General features: G+C 45.0%; 1 protein-coding gene across 1 annotated transcript in view; it reads right to left on the bottom strand.

Moving 5' to 3' along the window:
- LYRM9 (LYR motif containing 9) overlaps positions 1–10,866 on the bottom strand; it is a 34,696-nt gene extending 23,830 nt beyond the window's left edge. The window contains exon 1 of the mRNA XM_055577173.1: positions 10,775–10,866. The gene's annotated coding sequence lies outside the window, so the exon portion shown is untranslated. The remainder of the gene's footprint in view (positions 1–10,774) is intronic.
- Between the last annotated feature and the right edge of the window lie 15,668 nt (positions 10,867–26,534).

The following is a 26,534-nucleotide window of genomic DNA, read 5'->3' as shown; positions in this document are numbered from 1 at the left end:
GGGGTCACAAAGAGTCTGACGCGACTGTAGTGACTTAGCATGACACACAACTTCATGCCTCTGCCTACCCCGATAGCACAGGAGAGTAGTATTGATCAAATCATAAGAGGAATGTATTGTAACACATGAAAATGCACATTTCAGTGTCCATAAGTAAAGTTTTATTGAAACATCATGATGCCCATTCATGTACATGTTGCCTCTGACTGATTTCATGTTCCAGTGGCAAGTAAGCCAGGGCACTGCACCTACGGAGCCACGACGCAAGGAAAATCCTGTGTGCGGTGCCTAAGACCCGACGCAGCCAAATAAATAAAGATGTATTTTAAAAAATCAATGCAGATGTTTTGGCTTTGGATGCTAGATTCTGCACCAGGGAGCCCCGACCTACCTTTGCAGTGTTCCCGCCACTGCTTCCCTTCACATCCCTCCTGTAAAGGCCATAGTAAACATCTTGTTCCTCATTTAAATTTCATGCTGTCCCACCTCTGTATTTTCTTCCTGCTGTCCCCCTCATCTGGAAACCACACCTTATACTCTCAGTCTGCTTTTAAGCCAGTTTGCCCCGACCTTCAAGCAGGCCTTCCTAAATCCCTCAACTATAATTTATTCCTCCACCCTCTTTTTTGGCCATAATTCTTTCTTCGCTGTCTCATAACCCACCAGTTCTCTACTTTGCATTATAATTATTTATGCACATGTTTTATTCCCCCTCTAGACTATAAACTCCTTGAAGAATGCATTGGCTCATTACAAAATTAGCATTCTGAGAGTCCTGATTTGCATCACACATGAGATCTCTTGTCTTCAGCGAAAAGCAGTATACTTATGACACGTATAATTGGCACTTATCACACAAATCAATGATAATGGGGAACAAGGGCAAGATGGTTAATTAAAACCCACAGCAAATTCCTCCAAAATTCACATTTTGCCTTCCCTACCATTTTTCCAATATACTACGCACTGGTTTGTATTAAACCCCCTTTCTGCACATTGTGTAGATATGTAACTGTATTGGTCACCACCGAGTGAGTAGGAGCAGAAAGATCAGAAGTGGATCATTCACCAGGTGAAATCATCAAGCCTCCAGGAATGGAAAGCTTAGGGGGCATTCTTTCCAGGGAGGATTATGAGCCTCTGAACTTTCCACCCCCAGGGCTGCATTAAGATTTGAATTTGTTTGTATGCATTGGGAACTTAAACGTGGAACAGTAATCTTTCAGTATGGCCCTGATACTCAAAAGAAGAGATGAATTGAAAGTTTAAAAAAAATCAAACAATAAGTTGTCTGCACATATGTTTGATAAGGAAGGCCAAAATTTCTATTGCAAACATTAATTCAACAAGACATGATAAGGAAATAAAATAAAGATGAAGAGTAACCCTGCTTGCCAAAACGCCATATGCGCTTGGGATGATTCCCTGCACCCATGACTAGTGTACACAAATATTGTGTTAAACCTCTCCTCCTAATAGCCTCATTTCTCACATGCTCTTCAGAGGGAAAAATGTGATGCTAATTTAAGATGACTTATCCTGCTAAGCACACAAATAAAAAATAGTTCAGAATCCAGAACATGACAGAACTCCCCTTTCACGTCTAATTAAGTACTTTTAATTGGCAATTCAATTGGCAGACTGTAGATTTCAGGCTGGGGAGAGGAAGGCAGAACAGACCCCCCAGTAAAATCCAAAAGAGGAGACGCGGGGCGCGAACAATTGTTTTATCTTATAAGATGCAGCAACGGTATGTTAGGCGGCTGGCTATCTGTACATCTGGGAAGGAATTAAGCAGTGAACAGGGCAAACGCTAGAGGGTCTGATCATGATTATAAAATGTCATTTAGGAAGATATTTACATTGTTAATTAAGCAATGAAGCTGATAACTGCTACGCTGTAAATTGTGCTAATTACCCCCGTGCCTTGGAAGGTTTTCTAATCAGCCCGATCAATAGGCTCCTGGTTTATGGTAATAATGCCGTGTCATCCTCCTTCTGCAGTGCTCCGCTTACAGCAGTCTGAACCCAGCTCCCGCCCACTGACTGTCCCGTGCTACAGGCAGTCAGCATTCATCTGTCTGCCCACATCACGGGGCTGAGGCTGATGTCCGCTCACCCCCGAGGCCCACAGCGAGGAAACAAGAATCCCACCATGCACTGCGTCTCCATCAATTGTTCAGGAGAGAGGCCTGAGCCTTCGCGCTCCGTGAGATGTTTATGTGACCTCCGCCCTGTATCCTTCCGACCACTGGAAAGATCACGTCGTCCTGAGGGGATAAGGGCTACGGAGGAAGACCTTGATTCAAGTCTCGGCTCTGCCATTGGCTTTGATGAGATGACTCTGAAGCAGGACACACCAATTGTTCTTCCATGAGGCTATGAGTGTAGACCAAGTGAGAGGGTGAATTCAGTTCAACTACTGGGTGGACGTTTAGGGTTTTTTTGTTGGTTTAATCGCTGAATTAAGTGATTGTTAGTATGAACAGACTGGTCTTTTGAGCCAGAAGAACCTGAGCGGCTTCCAACACACCATCAGCCTCTCTGGGACCCAGCATGACAATCAGAGATCTGAAATATGTGATAAACCCCGGAAACAGTCTAATGCCACGTGCTCTCCTGGGTTCACCTGACTTCAGGTCATACACAGAGAGTGTACAGAAAGGAGACCTAGAAATAATTCCTTTACTTCATTGCAGTCTATAGTTTCTATCTCTTTCCTCCATTAGTTTGCCAACAAAAAAATCATCACTTGGTAACCAAGTGGCTGGTTTGAAGATGAATTTTGTTTCTCTCTCCTTCCTTGGTAGGTTTCTTAATTGAACAGTCCAAATCCCACTTGGAGGGTAAACAGGGTAAAAAAAGAGAACTAGCAAAGGGCTTGGGTAACTCATGATTATCTGTCTCCAAAGTACTGAGAGCCTACCACACATGAGCTTTGAGCAGCAGCCGGGGGAGAGCCAGGAGGCGGAAAGTCAAGGTGAGGGAGATGCAGAGGCACAATAAGGGCTGGCAACAGCTGGGATGCATTTCTTCTCTTGAGAAACAGAACTCCTTCTGTGCGCCCCTGCCTGGGGCTCCCGAGCTTTCATCACCACCTCCGCGGCCCCCATGGGCAGAGCCTCTGAGTTCAAGGCCAGCTCCCGCGCTGGGCTTTGGGATGGGGCCAATTTGTCAAGTTGTTTCAGTGCTTTGATGTGTAAACTAATCATCCGTCATTGTGCTCTAATTAAACCTAAGTGGTGCAATGGATTTGCTGTCATAGAGGCCAGGGCCCTTCCTGGATTGGGGGAGGGAGGGGTAGCGTCTGTCTGCCAAAAGCAGTCCTGTCCCCAGGAGAGCAGAGAGCGAGGAAATGCCAGACAGGAATCTGAAAGGAGCTGGAAATCCTGTTTGGAGTTTCCAGGAGGCTGGAAGAAAATGTGACAAACCAGAAACGAGGGCAGGCCTATAAGTCCCTGATTTCCTGGGTGATGTTGCCCTCAGCATAAGTGTCTAGACATAACAAGCTCGGGTCAAGTGGGTAATCCTTATGTGACCTTACTGTTTGCCATGGTAACAGACTCTTGGGGGCCAGCTGGCTCTGACATTGCCAAAATGTTATCTGGTTTCGTAAAGCTGGGGTTTCCCTCGTGGCTCAGATGGTCAAGAATCTGCCTGCAATGCAGGAGACCCAGGTTCCATCCCTGGGTTGGAAAGATTGCCTAGAGAAGGGAATGGCTACCCACTCCAGTATCCTTGCCTGGAGAAGTCAATGGACAGAGAAGCCTGGCAAAAAGCCAAAGCCACTGATCAAAACGTGCAGAGAGGGCGGTATCAGGACTCTTTAGAAAATGGAAATCCTCAGGATTATTTATTTACCCTGGACTGAGCAACGAAGCACGCACACACAACTCCTTGGTATTTGCACTGTAACTTAAAAGAAGTGTTTCTAGAACTGGAGTGGAGACGGGGTCCTTCTTCTGAAGGAGAGCTAGAGGAAAGGGGGAGAAGATGGTAGTGGTACAGTTGACCTCATGACATGTGTCCTGGGAGTAAAGTCACTGGTCCCCAGTCTGACTCTTGTGGCTCAAGAGCACCACCAGAGAGGGCAGGGAAGACGATATTGATGTCCCTCAATGCTTCCACATTTTGTAATAACTCAACACAGATAATACTGATTTATTTGTACTGTTTACCTAATGTGATTGATAAATCCAGCTCCACAGAAACAGGTTATGGCGGAATGACAAAGCTCTTCTCTTCTTCACCCATGTATTCATTTAGCAACTACTGATTAAGTAACTAGGTACCAGGCATGCTATAAGATCAAGGTTGTGCAAGATACAGATGAAAGATTTCATGCTCTCAGAGGACACATAAGATGACTATGCATGATTGGTGAGTAATTCAATCAAAAATGCACCCTGGAAAGAAAAAAATAGGTCAAGCGTATCATATGGAACTGTCTGAATATTTACAATACACCAGTATAAGAATGGAGAAGGCAATGGCACCCCACTCCAGTACTCTTGCCCGGAGAATCCCATGGACAGAGGAGCCTGGTGGGCTGCGGTCCATGGGGTCTCTAAGAGTCAGACACAACTGAGCGACTTCACTTTGACTTTTCACTTTCATGCATTGGAGAAGGAAATGGCAACCCACTCCAGTATTCTTGCCTGGAGTATCCCAGGGATGGGGGAGCCTGACGGCCTGCCATCTATGGGATCGCACAGAGTCGGACACGACTGAAGCGACTTAGCAGCAGTATAAGAATGGAGTATAAACAACAAGGTCCTATTCTATAGCACAAGGACCTATATTCAATATCCTGTAATAAACCATAATGAAAAAGAATCTGTATATATGTATAAGAGAATCACTTGGGTGTACACCAGAAACTAACACGACATTGTAAATCAATAATACTTCAATAAAATAAAATTTTTAAAAAAAGAAAAGAAAGTGTGGCAGACAGACACTGCTACTTCTTCCTGCCCTCCCCACACTCCCATATCTATTCTTTCCTTCTCTGGTAATGGAAATTTTAGCCTTAGATGGTTGCCCAGATGAAAACTACTTTTCCAGTCTCCTGTGTAGCCATCTCCAGTCATATGACCAGGTCCTGAAAATGGGATGTGAAGAGATGGGAGAGGTGCACCTTTGGAAAGGAAGCAGCAGGACTTCCCGGTGGTCCAGTGGCTAAGACTCCACACTCCCAATGCAGAGGGTCTGAGTTCCATGCCTGGTCAGGGAACTATATCCCACGTGGTGGTGGTTTAGTCACTAAGTTGTGTCTGATTCTTGCTGTAGAGTAGCCTGCCAGGCTCTTCTGTCCACGGGATTTCCCAGGGAAGAATATTGGAGTGGGTTGCCATTTCCTTCTCCAGGGGATCTTCCCGACCCAGGGATCAAACCTGAGTCTCCTGCATTGGCAGGCAGATTCTTTACCTCTGAGCCACCAGGGAAGCCCAGATCCCGAATGCCGCAACTAAAAATCTCTAGTGCCACAACTAAGTCCTGCTGCTGCTGCTGCTAAGTCATGTCAGTTGTGTCTGACTCTCTGCGACCCCATAGAAGGCAGCTCATCAGGCTTCTCTGTCCCTGGGATTCTCCAGGCAAGAACACTGGAGTGGGTTGCCATTTCCTTCTCCAATGCATGAAAGTGAAAAGTGAAGTCGCTCAGTCGTGTCCGACTGACTCTTCGCAACCCCATGGACTGCAGCCTACCAGGGTCCTCCATCCATGGGATTTTCCAGGCAAGAGTACTGGAGTGGAGTGCCATTGCCTTCTCCAGATGGGGTGGTGAGCCACCTCCAATCATGCAAATAAATGAAGGCGACATCTGAGGGATGACAGAGCTACTGACCAGCAGGATCCTGGGTACCCCTCCCCGGCCCCCCACCACAAAGGGACCTTATCAGTATGGCCTGCTGCTACTCTGACTCTTACATGGAAGCAGTACATTATCTTGTTTAAATCACTGATGTATCCCAACCAACGTGGAGTGGAACAAACCAACTAACATAACAGTGCAGAGGGAAGGAAAATCATCATGAAAAAACATTCAATTCTTCCAAAAAACTTTTTTCTTATCAAGAGCTTATTATGTACTAGGCATTGTTTTGTCTCTGGGGCTTCAAAAATATATGAAATCCTTGAACTCAAGAAGGGAACACAAAACACAATCATTTTTAATTTTTTAAAAAATTTTATTGGAGTATAGCTGATTTTATAATTTGTGTAAATTTCAGGTGTACAGAAAGTGAATCAGCTATATATATAAATATACTCACTCTTTTTTAGATTCTTTTCCCATATGCACCATTACAGAGTATGGAGTAGAGTTCCCTGTGCTACACAGTAGGTCTTTATTCTTTACTTATTTTATATATAGTTGAATGCAGAATCATTTAATAAGGAAGTAGCAGTGATAGAAATAATCACAGGGTGTCATGAGTGAATAGGAAATGGACACCTCTTTCAGCCTGAAGGTGTCAGGCATTTAACCTGGGCCAGGAAAAACCTGGATGGATGTTGGTAGGGAAGATGGGAGTGGAAGAAGGCCTGTGAGCAGAGGCTGCCAGCTTGCCTGGCTTGCGTTTAGTCTCACGACCTGGAATTGCTACCTGGGAGGGTCCCCTGTCTTTCCATGTCCTCGCCATTCTTGAAAGCATGGTGTAAAGTGCTGCCTTCTCTAGAACACTCTTCTGAGCCTCCCTCCCCTGACTCTGAAAGAATATCTCCAAAGACACTGGTGTTGGGCTGCACCTCCCAGGCCTGCAAGCCCTGTGCTTGCCCAGCCTCAAGACTAAAGCCTCGAGTCAGTAACAGAGACATCGATAGTTTAATGGAGGGAGGATCTTACATGACTGAAGCAAGGTCCTGGAGCAACGCCCCAATGTGTGCAGCAGACAGCCGGCAGAACGTGGCAGTAGTCTTTGCTACCAGAGGGAAAAGGAGGTAACCAGTTATAGGGTTAATTAATATCAGATTGGCTCATCGGTTGCCAGAGAAACCAGCAGAGGGGCACACCTCTCATTGCCCCTTTGATAAACTATTATAGTGGAGATGGCTCTGATCTAAAGATTAGAACAATCACTAGCTGGGGCTGGGGGCAAGTACATAGGCATTTACTGGTTAGGCTCTATGATTAAGAGGGAAAGTCAGTCAGGGTGTAGGTGAGCCAGGCATTGGTCGAGCAGGAAGAGCAAGAGAATAGCCATCTTGGGTGGCCTAATTATATAATTGGGATTTAACTAGCAACTAGAAAACTAAACTAGTTTCCCCTGGAAACTGGGGAGCCCAGAGCAGTGTAAAAAGAACTTGGACTTTGGACCAAGGCTGGCAGAGCTTCAGCCCTTCCATTCGCTGACTGTGTAGGACCTTGAACAAGTTACTTGTCCCTCTGAGCCCAGTTTCCTCATCTGTGCAAAGGAGAATAACAGTTGTTGTTCTGCCGCTCGGTCGTGTCTGTCTCTTTGTGATCCCATGAACTGCAGAACACCAGGCTTCCCTGTCCTTCACTATGTCCCAGAGTTTGCTCAAACTCATGTCCATTGAATCAGTGGTGCCATCCAACCATGTCATCCTCTGTTGCCCACTCTTGCCCCAGATCTTTCCCAGCATCAGGGTCTTTTCCAACTTTCCTCATCTGTGAGAAGAGAAATAACAGTACCTACCTGGAAAAACTGTTGAAGCAACTGAAGTGGATCATGTGTGTAAAAGTACCTAACAGACAGCCTGACACAAGGATAACTTCTTTTCCTTTTTAAAGAAATATTTGTCCAAAAAAGAATCCTTAACCCTGCACATGTTATATCACTGATTAGAAAGTGCAATGCACAAGCAGTCTGCTCATTCAAATTGACTGCATGTGGAGCAGTTTGGAAGATCCTCATGGATATAGCCTAAATTCAATTGATTTGTGTTCTGGTCATAGCCAGTATTAAGCAAGGGAAGCGTGTATTGAAGGTGTGAGGGGCAGATAGGAGGAGTTTGCTGGTCATTTCTGGACCTTGTTTACAAAGCTGGCTATTTATTAAGCTTTTAAGACTTGCCAGATTGGACCTACAAAGCAAAGATTGTTGTCAGCAACCCAAGCTGGGAAAACAGATCATTCATATCCTGGATGCCTCCTAGTAACATTTTTCGGAGAAAGCAGATAAGGCATGGTATTTGCAGTTGTCTGGCCTTGAGTTTTTGATCCTCCCAAACACAGTACCCTTCCCCCCGCAAAAAAAAAAAAAAAAAAAAAAAAAAGCCTGTTCTTGCCCTGGTCTTCCCTATATCAATAAATGGCACCACCATCACTCAGTTACCAAAGCCAGAAACCCAGCCCTGGGTTCCCCTGATTCCCTTTCCCCTCCGTCCACATCTGTCCTTCAGTATCAATTCTCTCCCTTTCACATCTATCCTTCAGTAGCAATTCTCCCCCAACCTATCTTTTGAATCCATCTTCCTCTGTCTCTCTCATCACCAGCCTAGTCCAAGCCCCCATTGTCTGTTACATAGAGACTTGCCATTCAGAGAGTGGTTTGGAGAGCAGCAGCATCTACAGTAGGCTTTCCAGGTGGTGCAGTGATAAAGAATCCACCTGTCATTACAGGAGATACAAGAGACATGGCTTCAATCCCCTGGAGAAGGAAATGGCAACCCACTCCAGTATTCTTGTCTAGAAAATCCCATGGACAGAGGAGCCTGGTGGGCTGCAGTCCATAGGGTTGCAAAGAGTCAAACATGACTGAGCACACACATACACACACGGCAGCAGCATGACTTAGGAGCTTGTTAGAGATGCAGAGTCTCACACCCCACCTAGACCCAGGGAATCAGAATCTACATTTTAATAAAATCCCCAACCAGGGATTGAACCCAAGCCTCCTGAATTGGAAGCTCAGAATCAACCTCTGGAGCACCAGATAAGTCCCACATTTGTACTTTAAAGATCAAGAACCCCAGAAAAATAATACAAGAGCCTCCTAACGTGGTCTCCCTTTCCTCATCCTAACCCATTGGTCTGGGGCCAATTTGTCAATTCCCACACCACTAAGGTGGCAAAGAGTTGGACACAACTGAGCGACTGAACAACAAGAGCAACACTCCGGGGCTTCCCTGATGGCTCAGCTGGTAAAGAATCCACCTGCAGTGCAGGAGACACCAGTTCCATCCCTGAGTTAGGAAGGTCCCCTAGAGACGGATATGGCAACCCACACCAGTATTCTTGTCTGAAGAATCCACGGACAGAGGGGCTTGGCAGGCTGCAATCCAAAGGGTCGCAAAGAGTAAGACACGACTGAGAGACTAAGCACATACCACTCAGATGGTGTAATTTTTTTTTTAATCTACCCTGTCACATGGCACAGGATTGCAGTTCTAATTTCTTAGACATTATTTTTTCCACAAGACAAAGACACGAATTCTTGTTCCTTCCCTGAGCTAATGAGGGAAAGTATCTTGAGCCATTTCAGTGGAGGCTTTTTGTTGTTGTTTGGTCACTAAGTCGTGTCCGACTCTTTTGTGACCCCATGGACTGGGGCCCACCAAGCTCCTCTGTCCATGGGATTTCCCAGGCAAGAACACTGGAGCAGGTTGCCATTTCCTTTTCCAGGGGATCTTCAGAGATCAAACCTGTATCCCCTGCATTGCAGGTGGATTCTTTGACTGCTAAGCTACCAGGAAACCTCTTTCAGAGGCCTGCATTTATGAAGGGGTTTCATTCTGAGTTCCCTTTTCAAAAGGGCTCAAGGCTTGTCTCCTGCCCAGCACATGCATGAAAACTCCAGCCACCATCCAGTAGGGTTTGTATTCTGGAACTTTCTCTTGGCCCCTCTCCCATATCCCCCACCCCCAGCAGCCAGAGTCCACTTGAAATCTTCCTGTTCTGTGTTTAACTTCCCTTTTAGTCTCTGATCCAAGGTTATTTGTCTCTTTCTATCAAACTCAGATATATAGTTCAGTTTAATTTTGTTGTCATTTTTTTCTTAATATATATTTTATTGAAATATAGTTGACTTACAATGTTTCAGGTGCACAGCAAGGTGATTCAGTTATACGTACACACATATATTATTTTTGAAATTATTTTCCATTATAGGTTATTATAGGATATTGACTATAGTTTTTTTGTTTGTTTGTTTTTCATGAAAGGCATTTCTAGGTATGGGGAGTAAAGTGGGTCTCTAATGGCCCAACTTATCTTGATCCTAGCCAGTCTTTTTTTTTCCCGACCACATCACTTGGCATGTGGGATCTTAGTTCCCTGACCAGGGATCAAACCCACATGCCCTGCATTGGAAACACGCGTCTTAACCACTGGACCATCAGGGAAGTCGTCAGAACCATCTTTTTAAAACTGAGATCAGACTCCACCAATCCCCAGTTTAAAGCAGGTCAGGGGTTTCTCCTCTCTTCTAGAACAAAATCCCAAACCCTGAAGAGCACTCTGGTCCTTGCCTCAACTCAGCTGTTCAGCCACTTGTGCCCAGACACATAGCTGCTCTGTCGGCAGCTCCTGAGCCAAGGACTTCCCTGCTCTTGCCTCCACCTCACCTGGAAGTCTCTGCCTCCGTCTTCACTGTGGTTCCTTCTGTCCTTCAGGTTCAGATATCCCTTCTGGAGAGAAGGCTCCCCACCACCTTATCCCCACCTACCGCACTCAAATGCCCTCCCAACTCACTATGAGGAAGCTGCTCATCACAATCAATAATTGTCTTGTTTGTTTGTATGCTTGTTTACTACATCATCCACTCTAAAATGTAAATTATACAAGGTCTCAGACCAGGTAGGCACCTACCTTGAAGGTGCTCGTATCTGAGGAATGAAGCTGTTGAAAAAATTACGTTCTGGAACTGCCTTTCCAATGCAGCAGCTACTAGCCACTAGCCGCGTGGGACTTCTGGTCACTTGAACTGTAGCTGGTACAGACTGAGCTGTGTGCTTAGTGCAGAATATACAGTGGATTTCAAGGACTTACTCACACGCTAGTAAAGTGATGCTCAAAATTCTCCAAGCCAGGCTTCAGCAGTACGTGAACTGTGAACTTCCGGATGTTCAAGCTGTTTTTAGAAAAGGCAGAGGAACCAGAGATCAAATTGCGAACATCTGCTGGATCATGGAAAAAGCAAGAGAGTTCCAGAAAAACATCTATTTCTGCTTTATTGACTATGCCAAAGCCTTTGACTGTATGGATCACAATAAACTGTGGGAAATTCTGAAAGAGGTGGGAATACCAGACCACCTGACCTGCCTCTTGAGAAACCTATATGCAGGTCAGGAAGCAACAGTTAGAACTGGACATGGAACAACAGACTGGTTCCAAATAGGAAAAGAAATACGTCAAGGCTGTATATTGTCATCCTGCTTATTTAACTTATATGCAGGGTACATCATGAGAAACGCTGGACTGGAAGAAACACAAGCTGGAATCAAGATTGCCGGGAGAAATATCAATAACCTCAGATATGCAGATGACACCACCCTTATGGCAGAAAGTGAAGAAGAACTAAAGAGCCTCTTGATGAAAGTGAAAGAGGAGAGTGAAAAAGTTGGCTTAAAGCTCAACATTCAGAAAACGAAGATCATGGCATCTGGTCCCATCACTTCATGGGAAATAGATGGGGAAACAGTGGAAACAGTATCAGACTTTTTATTTTTGGGGGCTCCAAAATCACTGCAGATGGTGATTGCAGCCATGAAGTTAAAAGGCACTTACTCCTTGGAAGGAAAGTTTATGACCAACCTAGATAGCATATTAAAAAGCAGAGACATTACTTTGCCAACAAAGGTCTGTCTAGTCAAGGCTATGGTTTTTCCAGTAGTCATGTATGGATGTGAAAGTTGGACTGTGAAGAAGGCTGAGCACTGAAGAATTGATGCTTTTGAACCGTGGTGTTGGAGAAGACTCTTGAGAGTCCCTTGGACTGCAAGGAGATTCAGTTAGTCCATCCTAAAGATCAGTCCTGAGTGTTCATTGGTAGGACTGATGCTGAAGCTGAAACTCCAGTACTTTGGCCACCTCATGCAAAGAGTTGACTCATTGGAAAAGACTCTGATGCTGGGAGGGATTGGGGGCAGGAGGAGAAGGGGACGACAGAGGACGAGATGGCTGGATGGCATCACTGACTCGATGGATTTGAGTTTGGGTGAACTTCGGGAGTTGGTGATGGACAGGGAGGCCTGGTGTGCTGTGATTCATGGGGTTGCAAAGAGTTGGACACGACTGAGCGACTGAACTGAACTGTACTGAATGTGAAAATGCCTCATTAATACATTTTTAAAATACATTTTCCTATCCATGACATGTTGAAATGGTCATATTTTGGATTGTTATGTTAAATAAAATACATTTAAAACGTTAATTTCCCCTTAAATACATGGCTACTAGAGAATTGCGAACAATGGCTGTGGCCCATGTTATATTTTTACTGGATATCACTGGTCTAAAAGTGAAATCCCTGGAACCGGAAGTGGTGGCCAACTTCATTTAAACTCGTATCTCATTTCCGTCTGCTCGGGAGAAGGAAGTGGCCACCCACTCCAGTATTTTTGCCTGGAGAATCCCATGGACAGAGGAGCCTGGTGGGCTACAGTCCACAGGATCTCAAAGAATTGGACTGAAGGGACTTGACACACACGCACGCACTGGTCTTACTGGGTACCTTGGGAAGCTCAATGATTTGGGAAGCGATTCCTTCCGTGACTTCTGAGCTCATTCCTGACTGTGCTGAGGAATGGTGCCCCCTCTCAGGGGAAAAACAAACAGCCGCATCAGGCTTTGTTCTTAATGCTGCTCCTGAGTGCTGACGACACCCCTGCTGGGCCCAGCCTCAGGGGAAACAGTGGGGAACTGATTGACAGCCATTAAGAAAATGGAATTGAACGTCTCAGATCAGACATCAAGGCAGAGTCTATCAAGCAAGCATCAGACCCTGTCAGCTCTCAAGCTAGGAGGAAGTCTTGCCTGGAGGACCTGAGGTGCTTGTTATGATCTGTTAACCTCCTCTGCAGCTTAATATTTTAGGATTACAATTGTAAAGAGACACTATTATGTCCTGCTTGCCACTCATTAGCTGTGTGGGCAAGTTAGTTAACCTCCACCTCCTTTGGTTTTCCCACATGTAACGCGGTGATGATAATGTACCTACTTTGGTGTTGTTGTAAAGACGAGATGAACAGCAAACAGTGTAATTAGAACCCTGTCCAGCACACAGTGAATGTTCAGTGGAGGTTGGTTGCTATTCTTATTATTGTTATTTATGTTTAATATTGAACTTGTACCCCAAGAGCCTTTTCCTAGACCCCAAAATCTTCCCTGATAGCTCAGCGGTAAAGAATCTGCCTGCAATGCAGGAGCCGTGAGAGACGTGTGTTCGATCCCTAGATTGGGAAGATCCTCTGGAGCAGGGCATGGCAACGCACTTCAGTATTCTTGCCTGGAAAATCCTGTGGACAGAGGGGCCTGACAGGCTATAGTCCACGAGGTCACACAGAGTTAGACATGATTGAAGCCACTTAGCACGCATGCAAAGCCTAGAGATGTAATCCTTATTATTTCACAAACCTAAGAGCCATTTCTGGACACTGGGGAAGGACCCATCTTAAAATATTTTTCTTCTTATAAAATTAATTTGTATTGAAGTGTAGTTGCTTTACAGTGTTGTGTCTCCTGAACTATTTTTTTTTTTTTTTAAGATTGGCTTGTTTATTCAAATCATTTGAGGCAAGAAAACTGGTGAAGAACTAAGAGCTGCTCATACACCATTTCAGTTCAGTAGCTCAGTTGTGTCCAACTCTTTGTGACCCCATGGACTGCAGCACACCAGGCTTCCCTGTCCATCACCAACTCCCAGAGCTTACTCAAACTCAGGTCCATCGAGTTGGTGATTCCATCCAACCATCTCATCCTCTGTTGTCCCCTTCTCCTCCTGTCCTCAATCTTTCCCAGCATCAGGGTCTTCAAATCAGGTGGCCAAAGTATTGGAGTTTCAGCTTCAGCATCAGTCCTTCCAATGAATATTCAGGGTTGATTTCCTTTAGGATTGAATGGTTTGATCTCCTAGCAGTCCAAGGGACTCTTAAGGGTCTTCTCCAACATCACAGTTTAAAAGCATCAATTCTTCGACACTCAGCTCATACACCATACTATATTTAAGCCATTTCATACAGGAGAGAATTTTTCATTCTTTTAAGATGTCCAAAAGAAAACACACAACCTTTTAAAATAAGCCCGTGTGCTCGATCGCTTCAGTCGTGTCCCACTCTTTGTGATCCTATAGACTCTTTGTGACCCTATAGATTGTAGCCTGCTGGACTCCTCTGTCCATGGGATTCTCCAGGCAAGAATACTGGAGTGGGTTGCCATTTCCTCCTCCAGGGAATCTTCCCCACCCAGGGATTGAACCCACGTCTCCAGCGCCTCCTGCATTACAGGTGGATTCTTTACCACTGAGCCACCAGGGAAGCCCTTTAAAATAAGCCTGCTGCTGCTGCTGTTGCTAAGTCGCTTCAGTTGTGTCCGACTCTTAGCGACCCCATGGACTGCAGCCTACCAGACTCCTCCGTCTATGGGATTTTCCAGGCAAGAGTACTGGAGTGGGGTGCCATTGCCTTCTCCTGAACTATTTTTTTTAAATATTTATTTATTTGACTGTGCCTGGTTCTACTGAGGATCCTCAATCTTTGTTTCGGTGGCATGAAAATCCTCAGTTGCAACATGTGGGATCCAGTTACCTGAGCAGGGTTCAAACCCACACCACCTGCACTGGGGAGCATGGAGTCTCAGCCACTGGACCAGCAGGGAAGTCCCTATCCTGAAATAGTTTTAATCTAAGATTCTTTTGAGAGTCCCTTAAACAGCAAGGAGATCCAACCTGTCAATCCTAAAGGAAATGGACCCTGGCTATTCACTGGAAGGACTGATGCTGAAGCTGAAGCTCCAATACTTGGGCCACCTGATGTGAAGAGCCAACTCATTGGAAAAGACCCTGATGCTGGAAAAGATTAAGGGCAGGAGGAGAAGGGGGCGACAGAGGATGAGATGGTTAGATGGCATCACCGACTCAATGGATGTGAGTTTGAGCAAGCTCCAGGAGATAGAAAAGGACAGGGAAGCCTGGCGTGCTGCAGTCCACGGGGTCGCAAAGATTGAACATGACTGAATAACAAGCTACATTTTGGCTGTCAAGCAACACAGTTATCTCTCTTTTTCCTAGGACCCCAATTTTCTTTAGGGAAATAGAGCCTCCCTTATTTTCTGTGGATGGGAATTCCTAGCATCCCTCCCTGTCTAAGCCCAGCTCCTGCTTCTGGGTCCGGGTACAGACTGGGGCAAGTATGACCTAAGCTGCTCAGCTGCACAGATGTCCTCTTGAGCACGTCACCCACGGAAGGAAGAGCAGATTCTGGGTGAGTCTCTGAGGCCGTGGTGGGCTCACCAGGCTGTCCCTGAGGTGAGACTGTTGCCAGGGCTCTCGTGGTCTGGCCCACATGGCACCTTTTCCTGTGAAAAGTCCCTTCAACAATATTCTTCTAATCCTTTCCCTTTTGTGCAACTTGGGGGAAATCAGTTTCTGGTGCTTGCAACCGAAAACCCCATTGATGAAAATCTTTATCCCTCTTTTTTCTTTCTTCCTGCTCCCAGCTCCACGTGCCACCAGAATATAGAACAGCCCAAATGGTCAGAGGAATTGCACTCCTCTAGACTCTTTCTTCAGAGTTGGAGGGTAAGAGAACATTCCATTCTTCACTGTGTGTGTATCCAGCTGTTTGTAACCCCATGGACTGTCCTACCTCATCCCACCCCCGCCCCCTATCCATGGAATTTTCCAGGCAAGAATACTGGAGTGGGTTGCCATTTTCTCTTCCATCCATTCTTCATTAATGACCTGAAATCACAAGTCTTCTAACCCTCAATATTATGACCCAATAGACAACATCCTATAGTGGAAAGTAATCTTCATAGTGTGAGGGACCTGGATTCAAATCCTGCCACTTCCTGGCTATGTGACCTTGTACAATTACTTAATTTCTCTGATCATTAGTTTTCTCATATGTGTACACACACACAGATATGCTCACACAATTGTGGGGGCTGGTAAGTCTGTAGGCAGACTATCAACTCAGGCAGAAGATGATTCTGCAGTCTTTATTTTTTTTCAGTACTTATTTATTTGACTGAATCAGGTCTTAGTTTCAGCTCATGGGTTTAGTTGCCCCATGGCATGTGGGATATTAGTTCCCCCACCAGGGATGGAACCCATGTCTCCTGCATTGGAAGGTAGATTCTTAACCACTGGACCGCCAGGGAAGTCCCAATTCTGCAGTCTTGAGGCAGAATTTCTTCTCCAAGAAAGCTCTGTGCTAAGTCACTTCAGTCATGTCCAACTCTTTGTAACCCTATGGATTCCTCTGTCCATGGGATTCTCCAGGCAAGAATACTGCAGTGGGTTGCCATGCCCTCCTCTAGGGGATCTTCCAGACCCAGGAATTGAACCCATGTCTCTTACATCTCCTGCATTGCAGGCAGGTTCTTTACCAATATCGCCACCTGGGAAGCCCAGGAAAGCTCAGATTTTGCAATTTGTGCTATCAATTGATTGGATGAGGCCCACCCACATTATTGCTAGTCATTTACTTTAGTGAAAATCAACTGATGTAGATGTTAGCTTTATGTACAAAATACTTTCACATCAATGCCTAGATGAATGTCTGAGTAAATAACTAGGTACTATATGATAACCAAGCTGACACTTATAGCTATCACAGAAATCATAATACTACTCTGTATCCTTAAGGATTAAGCAGGGTAAATAAATATAAAGTTCTTAGCACAGTGCCTGACATTTAGTAGGTATTCTATAAATGGAAGACTCTATTCTTAGAGGCAGAAAAAGATAATATAATTCATGGGCTGTCCTGTACACTGGGCTCTATTCTAATGCTTTACAAATACTAACTCATTTAATTTTAGCCCCACAACTACCATAGGAGTTTGGTGTGTGTGTGTGTGTGTGTGTGTACGCGCTAAGTCACTTCAATCATGTCCGACTCTTTGCAACACTATGGACTGTAGCCCGCCAGGCTCCTCTGTCCACGGGATTCTCCAGGCAAGAATTCTGGAGTGGGTTGCCATGCCTTCCTCCAGGGAGTCTTCCTGACCCAGAGATCGAACCCGAGTCTCTCACATCTCCTGCATTGGCAGGCGGGTTCTTAACCACTAGTGCCGCCAGGGAAACCCAGGAGTTTGGTAGTATTGCTTAAATGACAAAACAAAGGTCCAGAGAGATTAGGTAAGTTGCCCAAAGTCACACAGCCAGCATGTAGTAGGACAGGATGCACATAACTGCCTCTATGAATCAGACTGTCGCTTAGTGGTCTCTTTAGCTTGCATAACTCAATTTCAGATAAAATTCTGAGATAATGCACAGCCTGCCTTGTCCCTTTAAGTAAAACTCCACCCAATCCCACAGACATGGCAAAATTTAGCTGCCAACATGTTTTAGAAAAATATTTTCGGGTAACATATCACACCACCACCACACACCCCCTCCACTATCACCCCCTACCCACGATGATAAAAAGTCAACACCTTTCCTTTAAGAAAACTTGGCAGAGGTCCCCCCACCCATAAGGAGTGGCTCCTTCTACCCACTTCCACTAGGAGCATCACATAACAGATGAACTTTCCAAACAAAGAAATGTTGAGTCAGAAATAAAATCACTTGTTAATTGTGGTCTTTCTGGAATGGATGACTATATAATATCCTAATCAAAAAGTTGGAATCACATTAGCATTTAGATAAAGGCTTATTAGAAAGGAGATGAGGATAAAACAAGGCTCTGAGACGATGGGTGCTTCCCCAAGGCCAGTCATTACCGACAAGAGCAGGCAGCCAGCAAGTCTCAGAGTTGCCAGATTTGGGTCAAGTCCAGGAGCAACTCCGGGGATGCTCCTTCGTGTCCAAAAGGTTTCTCAGGGCCCCCCCACCTTTTCTGCTCCCACCACAAGCATTAAGGGCATTCAAGCTAGCTCCTCTACCAATTTGAAGTTAGCTGGAATCCTCTCTCATAGTAGGTGTTTTTTCACTTTTCAAGAATGTGCTGGAGGTGGGAGAAATTGAGAAAGTAGACTGGACATATATACACTATCATGTGTAAAATACCAAGTGAGAAGATGCTGTAGAGCGCAGGGAGCTCAGTTCGGTGTTCTGTGATGACCTAGAGGGGTGGGAAGGATTGTGAGTGGGGAGGGAGGCTAGAGAAGGAGGGGATGTATGTATTCACATTGTTGTACAGCAGAAGCTAACATTATAAAGCAAATATACTCCAATTAAAAAAAAATAAATTTTAAAAAAAGAGTAACAAAGGGACAGATGATTGGGGGCGGGGGGAAATGTGTTGGAAATGTAATATTCAGTAAAACAGAATGCCAAAATAAAGATGTTAAGATCAAGGGCCAAGGAGTTCTTAACTGTGACTGCTTTTGGAGGGGCAGAAGACAACTCCGTATGTCTTGGAATAGAGTTGTATGTATGGCAGGGTGAAGTGAAAGTCACTCAGTCGTGTCCAGCTCTTCACGATCCCATGGACTATACAGTGCATGGAATTCTCCAGGCCAGAATACTGGAGTGGGTAGCCTTTCCCTTCTCCAGGGGATCTTCCCAACCCAGGGATCAAACCCAGGTCTCCTGAATTGCAGGCAGATTCCTTACCAGCTGAGCCACAAGGGAAGCCCAATATGCCATATGGCAGGGATGGGATAGAAAATACAGTGGAAGACATTCCCAGGTGCTACTGCCCTTTGGGATAAGAAAGATCTGACATGGACTGTGGGCTAGGCTTGGGCACAACCGTGACATACAGACATCTTAATTCTACAGTGCTTCACATATTCTGTCTCTTCTCATTCCTCCCTGATGTCAAGATTTTTTCCTCTCCTCTCCAGAAACTAGGCTCTGGGAGCCCGCACCCTAGAGATTGGGGTTGCCTGGTTGGGCAAATGGCTCTTCTACACGTCAGTTCCAGAAGCCTCTCTACACTTCCATTCCACACGGTGGAAATTCACAAGGCAGGCCGATGTGATCCTAAATCCCGAGGATTAATTTGGTGGTGCTTGAATGATACTGGCTATGCCCTGGCGTTTGGCTGCTCCCTTGTCTTTATCTGTCAATGTCAGTGTCAAATTAGGGAGAGAAATGAAATAGGACAAGCCAAGGGCAGCCTTTCTGGGAGTTATGCCAGGCTGGCAAGATGAGGCAGTGTGCCGGCAGGAGGTCATGACCGGGTCAGATGACAGAGAAAAAGGGGTGTGTGGGGACGGAGGTGGTGCTTTGAGTCCAGAGGACCGAGCTGAGGTCAGAGGTTGGGGAGGTAAATCCGTTCAGCGTTTGGAAATGTAAACCGGGCAGGAGAGGCGTGGTCTGAACTTGAGATCCAGGCCAGTCACAGAGAAAAACAGACTCCAAATACAACTTCCTTTCCTGGGCCTGGGGCTAGAGAAAGAATGAATTGCATGAAATGTAATGGAGCACGGTTCACTGGTTCTCTTCCCCGTCAGCAACTTCAGAGCCACAGGGCCGCTGAAAGACAGGCCTAGTGAACCTTCCAGTCATTTCCAGGAGTCCCAAGGAGTTCTCCAGGGGTGCTCTTCAAATAGGCAACAGCCATGAGGCTTCCCTTTCCAGGCTCCTTTCTGAGAGATTCCCTGTGGGAATCTCCACCCCCTCAGACAGCAAGCTCCCGCATCCATACCATCCGCCTCCCATGTGTCCGGATCACACGGTGCTCAGCATCTCTGCTGGGCCTCCCACTGCTGCCACACCTTTGCCCGAGGGCTTTCTCAGGTAGGGGGACCCCCGCTCTCCACACAGCAGCATGGGGCGGAGAATCAACACCTCTGCCAGCCACTCCAGCAGCTGCCTCAACCACTGTCTGCAGGGAGCTGGTATAAATACCCACCTTCTTCATCCCCAGGACAAGACAACTTGAGGGTGGATGCTCTGCATTGGCCCCCAGAGCGCCTAGGGCACACGAGCTCTGGTTATCCACAGTGGTAACTCAATGCATCTTTCATTGATCCTTTCCCTCCCCTGTCCCACTTCCCTATGTCTCCACTGGCATTTTCTGGGATTCCCTCCCCAAAAGTGTATAAATTTTGCACACTTAATGCTTGACGCAGTGTTTCTGGGTGAACCGGATTTAAGGCACCTCACAGCTTATCTCCCTGTCCTCTTACTGTTGGCTCTGTTTTTAAAAGATTTTTAAGACTTTTTTTTTAATGTGGACCATTTTTAAAGTCTTTATTGAATTTGTTACAATATTGTTTCTGTTTTATATTTTGGTTTTTTGGCCTCAAGTCATGCGGGATCTTAGCACCCTGACTAGAGATTGAACTTGCACTCCCTGCATTGGAAAGTGATGTTGTAACCACTGGACCCCAGGGAAGTCCCTGTTGACACACAGCAGCCTGAATGGCCTTTGACAACGTCAGTCAGAGCAGATCACTGCCCTGCTCAAAACCTTTCAATGGCCACCCATTTTGTCTAGAATAAAAAGGCAAGACTTTTTATTATGGGCTATATGTCAGTCCATCAGGCTGCTGTAACAAAATGCTGTTCACTGAGTAGCTCCTAAACAGCAAATGTTTATATCTTATGGTCCTGGAGGCTGGGAAGTCCAAGATCATTACACCACAGGATTCCGTGTCTGGTAAGGCCCACTTTCTGGTTCCAGGTGATGCCTTCTATTAATACCTGTAACCTTACAAGATGCATGGGGCAAGGGAGATTTTTCAGGCTTCTTTTCAGTTCAGTTCCAATCGCTCAGTCATGTCTGACTCTTTGCAACCCCATGGACTACAGCATGCCAGGCTTCCTTGTCCATCACCAACTCCTGGAGCTTGCTCAAACTCAAGTCCATCAAGTCAGTGATGCCATCCAACCATCTCATCCTCTGTCATCCCCTTCTCCTCCTGCCTTCAATCTTTCCCAGCATCAGGGTCTTTTCCAAGGAGTCAGTTCTTCGCATCAGGTGGCCAAAGTATTGGAGTTTCAGCTTCAGCATCAGTCCTTCCAATGAATATTCAGGGCTGATTTCCTTGAGGATTGACTGGTTTGATCTCCTTGCAGTCGAAAGGACTCTCAAGAATTTTCTCCAACACCACAGTTCTAAAGCATCAGTTCTTCAGTGCTCAGCTTTCTTTATAGTCCAGCTCTCACATCCATACATGACTACTGGAAAAACCATAGTTTTGACTAGATGGGGCTTTGTGGGCAAAGTAATGTCTCTCTTTTTTAATATGCTGTCTAGGTTGGTCATAGCTTCTTTTATAAGGGCACTAATACCATTTGGAGAAGGCAATGGTACCCCACTCCAGTACTCTTGCCTGGAAAATCCCATGGATGGAGGAGCCTGGTAGGCTGCAGTCCATGGGGTCGCTACGAGTCGGACACAACTGAGCGACTTCACTTTCACTTTTCTCTTTCATGCATTGGAGAAGGAAATGGCAACCCACTCCAGTGTTCTTGCCTGGAGAATCCCAGGGACGGGGGAGCCTGGTGGGCTGCCATCTATGGGGTCGCACAGAGTCGGACACGACTGAAGCAACTTAGTAGCAGCAGTAGCAATACCATTTGTGAGGGCTCCTCCCTCATAGCCTAATCACCTGACAAAGGCCCCACTTCCAAACACCATCACCTTGGGCATTAGCTTTTTCAGCATATGAATCTAGGAGCAACACAAACATTCAATCTACAGCAAAGTGCAAGATCCTGTATTATCTGGTCCCTGCTTTACCTCTCCATTCAGTCACTCTGCCCCAACCCCAATAGCAATCTTCCTGTCCCTCAAACATTGAGTTTTTCCTGTCTTCTGTCTCAAGTATTTGCTTTCTTTCTGCTTGGAGAACTCTGTACCCAAATTTCTGTGTAGCTCACTCCTTATTAGTGCTATTCATGTGCCAGCTCAAAAATCAGCTCCTCCAAGAAGTCTTCTGTGACTACCCAATTTCAAGTAGCCTTACCCACACACCCACCACCCCAGTCATTCTTCGTAATATTGATAACTCCCTAAAGCTCTCTAGGGGATGTATTTTTTAACTTGTTAATTTTGTGCTTCCTGCTTTGACCTCAGGCCTTGAAACATTGCTCAACTCTTCGTAGGCATTTGATAAATATTTGCAGAATGAGAAATGAAGACAACAAAAGAAGAAGACAAAAGAAGATGACACAAGTAGCAATGGAAAGGAGGAAGCTTTCAGAAAAATATTTGAAAGGAGGAATCAATGGTATTAGACAACCAAAGAGATGTGGAAGGTGAGGGACAGGAAGGAGGTGTCCAAGGTGACGCCAAGCTCGGAACCCTGTAGGAAGCATGGTGCCATTCACCAGGAGTACAGGAAAGGGGAGGGCCTGGTGGGAAAGAGGGTAGGTTCGTGCGGACATACTGAGTGTGAGCAGCCTGTGGGATGTCTAAATGGAGACACCTAACAAAGGACTAAAAACATGGGTCTGGAGGGTCAGAGAGGGCTGAAAACTCAAGATTTGGAGCATGTGCAACTGAAATTATTGAAGAAGATAACATCTCTCAAGGAAAAACGTAAAGGTGGTGGTGGTGATCATTTAGTCACTAAGTTGTGTCTGAATCTTGCAAACCCATGGACGCAGCCCACCAGGCTCCTTCTGTCCATGGGATTTCCTGGGCAAGAATACCGGAGTAGGCTGCCATGTCCTTCTCCAGGGGACCTTCCTGACCCAGGGATCAAGCCTGTTGTCTCCTGCATTGCAAACAGATTCTGTATCACTGCACCACCAGGGAAACTCAAACATTAGAGGAGGAGTTGTAGATTCTAATGCTTTCAGAGGCTAGGAAAAATAGCGTAGATGTATGAACTAGCTCATATCAAAATCATAAGAAGTGGTGGTTACTGCAGTGAGAATTGAAGGTAATATTTCCTATGTCTAAAGACATTCGTGGTAAACATTATTAAAACATTGAGGGGGCCAATCAAAACAGGTCTTGGGTGGTCCACTAATTTGAGACACCTAATGGAGAATGAGAAGATGGGTTTTCCTGTGTCACTGCTGCTGCTAAGTCACGTCAGTCGTGTCTGACTCTGTGCGACCCCATAGACGGCAGCCCACCAGGCTCCCCAGTCCCTGGGATTCTCCAGGCAAGGACACTGGAGTGGGTTGCCATTTCCTTCTCCAGTGCATGAAAGTGAAAAGTGAAAGTGAAGTCACTCAGTCGTGTCCGACTCTCAGTGACCCCATGGACTGCAGCCTACCAGGCTCCTCCGTCCATGGGATTTTCCAGGCAAGAGTACTGGAGTGGGGTGCCATTGCCTTCCCTAAGAAAAACAACATTTAAGGGGCAGTCATGGAATGAAGAGTCATATGAACAAGACTGAGGAGGAGCAACAAGAAAGGTGGGAAGAAACCAAGAGAAAGTCATATGCAGAAGTCGAAGAAAAAGTAGTCAATGCTATCAAGTGCTGCAGATAGGTCAGGTGGAGGAGAAGCCAAAAGGGACATTGGATTTAGCCAGTGGGAGTTCACTGCTGGCCTGATCAGGAGTAACTCCAATAGGAAAGGCAGAAGTCAGGCACAGTTCAATGAGACATTAATGGAAAATGAGGATGTGGCAACAGCAAGAGGACAGATCAACCTTTAGAGAAGTTCATCAGTGAAGGAAAGTAAATAAAGACGACCTAGAAATTTTACTCCTGGATATGCAACAAAAACGTGTTAAAAGAAAGTGTTTATATGCATTTTAAAACATACAACTGGGGACTTCTCTGGTCGTCCAGTGGTTAAGAATCTGCCTTCCAATGGAGGGAATTTAGATTCAGTCCCTGGTCGGGGAACTAAGATCCCACATGCCAAGGGGCAACCAAGCTCACACACTACAACTAGAGAGCCCACTCACCACAGAGAATATCCCGTGTACTACAATTAAGATCTGATGCAGCCAATAAATAAATAAATAAATACTTTAAAATAAAATTTACAAGCATTTATAGTGCTTTTTATTAATAATAGATAGAAACGAGAAAGCACTCAAATGTCCTACAATAGTAGAACAAATAACTTATGATATGGTCATACTGTGGAATATCATGTAGCAATGAAAAAGACTAAATTACTGTTACACGCTCTGCATGATGAATCCCACAGGAATAATGCTGAGTGAAAGAAACCAGGCACAAAAGTACATCTGAATTGTTTTGTTAAATGAAGTTCAACAACAAACACATCTATGACACACACAGCAAAAGACATCTACAATGGTAGAGGTTAAAATGGTGCCTACTACTCACAGATATAAGGAACAAACTTGCAGTTATCAGGGAGAGAGAGTATAGGCGATGGGAAATATAGGAGTGGGGGGAAAGGAGGTTATTATGGAATTATATGAAATCATCTGTGTGACACCTTTGAAAATTGTGAAGCACTATAGAATTTAAATAATCTTTCACTCAAAAAAATAATAGAATGGTGATTGCCTTTGTGGAAAGAGAATTACCTAATAAGGGGCACAAAGAACTTAGCCAGCGAGTTGGCAGGCAATATTCTGTATTTTGTGGTGGTGGATATATTGGCATAAACATATGTAAAAATGATGGTCAGGAAGCTAATTTCTCACATGCCTTGCAGCCAAAAAGTCAAAACAGAAGCAATGCCATAACAAATTCAATAAAGGCTTTAAAAATGATTCACATCAAACAAAATCTTTAAAAAAATTTTTTTTAAGATATAAATTATACCTCAATCAAAAAGTAAGAGAAAAAGAAGAGAAAGAGGACAATAGACAGAGGAGACTGGGATTACCTTCTAGAAGAAGCTCAGTTCCCACTTTAGATCGCGTATCAGGGCTGCTGTAGACATTTTGGCAAAGAAGAAAAAACGGAAACTAAGAAAGGCTATTTTTGTTATTACTTATTAATTACAAAGAGAAAATGGTAAGTGTTTACTAAAGAAAACTGAAATAATCGAAGTTAGTATTCCCAATAATGAAAAAAAAAAAAACCCCAGCATCATGTACCCACTGATATGATGTACCAGAGAGAACATGATATTATTTCAGTGATGGCTCTGCTGCACACGTATAACCTGAACCAAATGGTGAGAAAACAGTAGATGAGCACAAACTTAGGCACCTTTTGCCACGTTGCTGGCCTTTGACCTTCAAAAGTGTCAAAGTGAAAAAACACGAAGAAGGACTGAGGAACCGTCCAAGATGATTGGCTCGGTGAACACACTATGGGATCCTGAAGTGGATTAAAGACCTGGCGAGATATTTATAAAAGACTTTATTCAATAATATCAAAAATTGGGGTATAATTTATTGATTAGATAATACTCTTACAGGAATGTAAAATGTCTTTATTTTGGTAACCACTGTAGTTACGTGATTATCCTTAGGAAACATACACTGAAGGTTTTAGGAGTAAAAGGGACCTGATGTCTCAGCTATATTTCTTAATGGTTTAGGAAAACATGCAGAAAGAGAAAACAAATGGGACAAAATGTGAGTAACTGGTGAATCTGAGGGAAGTTTATACACGAATTTCTTGTATTATTCTTGCAACATTGAAATGATATCAAACCAAAAAGCTATTCCAAAACTATACAGCAAAGCATGACAATTTCATAAACAAATTAACATCTCATTTGTGCAAATCTTTTTAAAAAGGGGGGAGGGAGGAGTGTGAAGTATCTGCCCCTTTCCTTGTACCTTTGCCAAAAAAGAGAGCCAAGGCTAGTTTTGAGAAAAATTAAGGAGACGGGACATCCTTTTTACCCAGGGTAACATGCCTTTTCTGGCTTGAATCAGAAAATGAGAGAGGTGCTCATGTCCCAGCATAGCTGGACAAACAAGCTAAAAGACCACAACCCCAGCTTTGGGGATTTTCTGGTTAAACTAATGAGACATTACAGAATTTTCTTCAGTTATGTAGTTTAAAAAAAAAAAAACCAACCCTCCCAGGACTTCCCTGGCGGTCCCGTGGTTAAGAATCTGCCTTGCAACGCAGGGAACTGGAGTTTGATCCCTGCTTGGAGAACAAAGATCCCACATGCCATTCAGCAACTGAGTCTGCGTGCCCCCACGCTGCAACTACTGAACCAGGGAACCACAACTGGAGAGTCTGTGCATTGCAACGGAAGATCCCTCACGAGGCAACAAAGATCCAGCATGCCACAACTAAGACCTGAGGCAGCCAAATAAATAAATATCTTTTTAAAAATCAACCCTCAAACAAAAACCTTACAGCAAGGGACTAGCTTGAGACCAAGTTGTGTTTATCTTGCTGCTGCTGCTGCTAAGTCGCTTCAGTCATGTCCGACTCTGTGCAACCCCATAGACGGCAGCCCACCAGGCTCCCCCATCCCTGGGATTCTCCAGGCAAGAACACTGGAGTGGGTTGCCATTTCCTTCTCCAATGCATATCTTAGAGTGAAAATATATCAAAGCATGTAAGGGTCACAAGGCTTGCAGTTTATTTGTTCTGGATTCAAATCTTGGCTCCATCGTTTACCAAATAGATGGCTTGGGGAAAG

This window comes from Bubalus kerabau, chromosome 4 (genome assembly GCF_029407905.1).
Source record: "Bubalus kerabau isolate K-KA32 ecotype Philippines breed swamp buffalo chromosome 4, PCC_UOA_SB_1v2, whole genome shotgun sequence".
NCBI lineage: Eukaryota > Metazoa > Chordata > Mammalia > Artiodactyla > Bovidae > Bubalus > Bubalus kerabau.
This window is presented reverse-complemented; position numbering and strand designations above follow the sequence as displayed.